Source organism: Rhopilema esculentum, chromosome 9 (genome assembly GCF_057945365.1).
Source record: "Rhopilema esculentum isolate cy_ngs chromosome 9, ASM5794536v1, whole genome shotgun sequence".
NCBI classification, from domain to species: Eukaryota; Metazoa; Cnidaria; class Scyphozoa; order Rhizostomeae; family Rhizostomatidae; genus Rhopilema; species Rhopilema esculentum.
The window spans coordinates 8320092-8325376 of NC_142823.1; positions in this window are offsets into that span (position 1 = coordinate 8320092).

A 5285-nucleotide genomic window follows, 5' to 3' on the forward strand; every position below is an offset into this window, starting at 1 on the left:
TTTGGTGCAAAAACCTAAGGCTATAGCCTTAGGAAATGACCACTTTTTTATGAAAATTTTGCACACCAAAACTGACCTTTTAAGGAGTCTAGGCGAATTAAAATTGTGATCTAATTAATTTACTGCTCTTTTATAGCCAATATATTGATGTTTTCTTTTTTTATGAGGCGATCAATTTTCGAACAAAAACCTAAGCCTATAGCCTTAGGAAAGGACCACTTTTTTATAAAAATTTTGCACACCAAAACTGACTTTTTAAGATGCCTAGGCAAGTTAAAATTGTAATCTAATTATTTTAGTTTTCTTTTATAGCCAATATGTTGATGTTTTCTTCATTTTTGAGGCGATCAATTTTCGACCAAAAACCTAAGCCTATAGCCTTAGGAAAGGACCACTTTTTTATGAAATTTTTGCACACCAAAACTGACCTTTTAAGATGCCTAGGCAAGTTAAAATTGTAATCTAGTTATTTTAGTGCTCTTTTATAGCCAATATGTTGATGTTTTCTTCATTTTTGAGGGGATCAATTTTCGACCAAAAACCTAAGCCTATAGCCTTAGGAAAGGACCACTTTTTTATAAAAATTTTGCACACCAAAACTGACCTTTTAAGATGTCTAGGCAAGTTAAAATTGTAATCTAATTAATTTAGTGCTCTTTTATAGCCAATATGTTGATGTTTTCTTCATTTATGAGGCGATCAATTTTCAACCAAAAACCTAAGCCGATAGCCTTAGGAAATGACCATTTTTTAATGAAAATTTTGCACACCAAAATTGACGTTTTAAGTAGTTTAGGCGAGTTAAAATTGTAATCTAATTAATTTAGTGCTTTTTTATAGCCAATATATTGATGTTTTCTTCATTTATGAGGCGATCAATTTTCGACCAAAAACCTAAGCCTATAGCCTTAGGAAAGGACCACTTTTTTATAAAAATTTTGCACACCAAAATTGACCTTTTAAGATGTCTAGGCAAGTTAAAATTGTAATCTAATTAATTTAGTGCTCTTTTATAGCCAATATGTTGATGTTTTCTTCATTTATGAGGCGATCAATTTTCAACCAAAAACCTAAGCCGATAGCCTTAGGAAATGACCATTTTTTAATGAAAATTTTGCACACCAAAATTGACGTTTTAAGGAGTTTAGGCGAGTTAAAATTGTAATCTAATTAATTCAGTGCTTTTTTATAGCCAATATATTGATGTTTTCTTCATTTATGAGGCGATCAATTTTCGACCAAAAACCTAAGCCTATAGCCTTAGGAAAGGACCACTTTTTTATAAAAATTTTGCACACCAAAATTGACCTTTTAAGGAGTCTAGGCAAGTTAAAATTGTAATCTAATTAATTTAGTGCTCTTTTATAGCCAATATGTTGATGTTTTCTTCATTTATGAGGGGATCAATTTTCGACCAAAAACCTAAGCCTATAGCCTTAGGAAAGGACCACTTTTTTATAAAAATTTTGCACACCAAAACTGACCTTTTAAGGAGTCTAGGCAAGTTAAAATTGTAATCTAATTAATTTAGTGCTCTTTTATAGCCAATATATTGATGTTTTCTTCATTTATGAGGGGATCAATTTTCGACCAAAAACCTAAGCCTATAGCCTTAGGAAAGGACCACTTTTTTATAAAAATTTTGCACACCAAAACTGACCTTTTAAGATGCCTAGGCAAGTTAAAATTGTAATCTAATTATTTTAGTTTTCTTTTATAGCCAATATGTTGATGTTTTCTTCATTTTTGAGGCGATCAATTTTCGACCAAAAACCTAAGCCTATAGCCTTAGGAAAGGACCACTTTTTTATGAAATTTTTGCACACCAAAACTGACCTTTTAAGATGCCTAGGCAAGTTAAAATTGTAATCTAATTAATTTAATGCTCTTTTATAGCCAATATATTGATGTTTTCTTCAGTTATGAGGGGATCAATTTTCGACCAAAAACCTAAGCCTGTAGCCTTAGGAAAGGACCACTTTTTTATAAAAATTTTGCACACCAAAACTGACCTTTTAAGGAGTCTAGGCAAGTTAAAATTGTAATCTAATTAATTTAGTGCTCTTTTATAGCCAATATATTGATGTTTTCTTCATTTATGAGGGGATCAATTTTCGACCAAAAACCTAAGCCTATAGCCTTAGGAAAGGACCACTTTTTTATAAAAATTTTGCACACCAAAACTGACCTTTTAAGATGCCTAGGCAAGTTAAAATTGTAATCTAATTATTTTAGTTTTCTTTTATAGCCAATATGTTGATGTTTTCTTCATTTTTGAGGCGATCAATTTTCGACCAAAATTCTAAGCCGATAGCCTTAGGAAATGACCATTTTTTAATGAACATTTTGCACACCAAAATTGACGTTTTAAGGAGTTTAGGCGAGTTAAAATTGTAATCTAATTAATTAAGTGCTCTTTTATAGCCAATATGTTGATGTTTTCTTCATTTTTGAGGCGATCAATTTTCGACCAAAAACCTAAGCCTATAGCCTTAGGAAATGACCACTTTTTTATGAAAATTTTGCACACCAAAACTGACCTTTTAAGATGTCTAGGCTAGTTAAAATTGTAATGTAATTCATTTAATGCTCTTTTATAGCCAATACAGTGATGTTTTCTTCATTTAAGAGGGGATCAATTTTCGACCAAAAACCTAAGCCTATAGCCTTAGGAAAGGACCACTTTTTTATGAAAATTTTGCACACCAAAACTGACCTTCAAGGAGTCTAGGCGAGTTAAAATTGTAATCTAATTAATTTACTGCTCTTTTATAGCCAATATATTGATGTTTTCTTCATTTATGAGGGGATCAATTTTCAACCAAAAACCTAAGCCTATAGCCTTAAGAGCTGACCACTTTTTTATGAAAATTTTGCACACCAAAACTGACCTTCAAGGAGTCTAGGCGAGTTAAAATTGTAATCTAATTAATTTACTGCTCTTTTATAGCCAATATGTTGATGTTTTCTTCATTTATGAGGCGATCAATTTTCGACCAAAAACCCAAGCCTATAGCCTTAGGAAATGACCGCCTTTTTATGAAAGTTTTTTACACCAAAACTGACCATTTAAGGAGTCTAGGCGAGTTAAAATTGTAATCTAATTAATTTACTGCTCTTTTATAGCCAATATGTTGATGTTTTCTTCATTTTCGAGGCGATCATTTTTCGACCAAAAACCTAAGCCTATAGCCTTAGGAAATGACCATTTTTTAATGAAAATTTTGCACACCAAAACTGACCTTTTAAGGAGTCTAGGCGAGTTAAAATTGTAATCTATATAATTTACTGCTCTTTTATAGCCAATATATTGATGTTTTCTTCATTTATGAGGGGATCAATTTTCAACCAAAAACCTAAGCCTATAGCCTTAAGAGCTGACCACTTTTTTATGAAAATTTTGCACACCAAAACTGACCTTCAAGGAGTCTAGGCGAGTTAAAATTGTAATCTAATTAATTTACTGCTCTTTTATAGCCAATATATTGATGTTTTCTTCATTTATGAGGGGATCAACTTTCAACCAAAAACCTAAGCCTATAGCCTTAAGAGCTGACCACTTTTTTATGAAAATTTTGCACACCAAAACTGACCTTCAAGGAGTCTAGGCGAGTTAAAATTGTAATCTAATTAATTTACTGCTCTTTTATAGCCAATATATTGATGTTTTCTTCATTTATGAGGGGATCAATTTTCAACCAAAAACCTAAGCCTATAGCCTTAAGAGCTGACCACTTTTTTATGAAAATTTTGCACACCAAAACTGACCTTCAAGGAGTCTAGGCGAGTTAAAATTGTAATCTAATTAATTTACTGCTCTTTTATAGCCAATATGTTGATGTTTTCTTCATTTATGAGGCGATCAATTTTCGACCAAAAACCCAAGCCTATAGCCTTAGGAAATGACCGCCTTTTTATGAAAGTTTTTTACACCAAAACTGACCATTTAAGGAGTCTAGGCGAGTTAAAATTGTAATCTAATTAATTTACTGCTCTTTTATAGCCAATATGTTGATGTTTTCTTCATTTTCGAGGCGATCATTTTTCGACCAAAAACCTAAGCCTATAGCCTTAGGAAATGACCATTTTTTAATGAAAATTTTGCACACCAAAACTGACCTTTTAAGGAGTCTAGGCGAGTTAAAATTGTAATCTATATAATTTACTGCTCTTTTATAGCCAATATATTGATGTTTTCTTCATTTATGAGGGGATCAATTTTCAACCAAAAACCTAAGCCTATAGCCTTAAGAGCTGACCACTTTTTTATGAAAATTTTGCGCACCAAAACTGACCTTCAAGGAGTCTAGGCGAGTTAAAATTGTAATCTAATTAATTTACTGCTCTTTTATAGCCAATATATTGATGTTTTCTTCATTTATGAGGGGATCAACTTTCAACCAAAAACCTAAGCCTATAGCCTTAAGAGCTGACCACTTTTTTATGAAAATTTTGCACACCAAAACTGACCTTCAAGGAGTCTAGGCGAGTTAAAATTGTAATCTAATTAATTTACTGCTCTTTTATAGCCAATATATTGATGTTTTCTTCATTTATGAGGGGATCAATTTTCAACCAAAAACCTAAGCCTATAGCCTTAAGAGCTGACCACTTTTTTATGAAAATTTTGCACACCAAAACTGACCTTCAAGGAGTCTAGGCGAGTTAAAATTGTAATCTAATTAATTTACTGCTCTTTTATAGCCAATATGTTGATGTTTTCTTCATTTATGAGGCGATCAATTTTCGACCAAAAACCCAAGCCTATAGCCTTAGGAAATGACCACCTTTTTATGAAAGTTTTTTACACCAAAACTGACCATTTAAGGAGTCTAGGCGAGTTAAAATTGTAATCTAATTAATTTACTGCTCTTTTATAGCCAATATGTTGATGTTTTCTTCATTTATGAGGCGATCAATTTTCGACCAAAAACCTAAGCCTATAGCCTTAGGAAATTGCCACTTTTTTATGAAAATTTTGCACACCAAAACTGACCTTTTAAGGAGTCTAGGCGAGTTAAAATCGTGATCTAATTAATTTACTGCTCTTTTATAGCCAATATATTGATGTTTTATTCATTTATGAGGCGATCAATTTTCGACCAAAAACCTAAGCCTATAGCCTTAGGAAATGACCACTTTTTTATGAAAATTTTGCACACCAAAACTGACCTTTTGAGGATTCTAGGCGAGTTAAAATTGTGATCTAATTAATTTACTGTTCTTTTATAGCCAATATATTGATGTTTTCTTCATTTATGCGGCGATCAATTTTCGACCGAAAA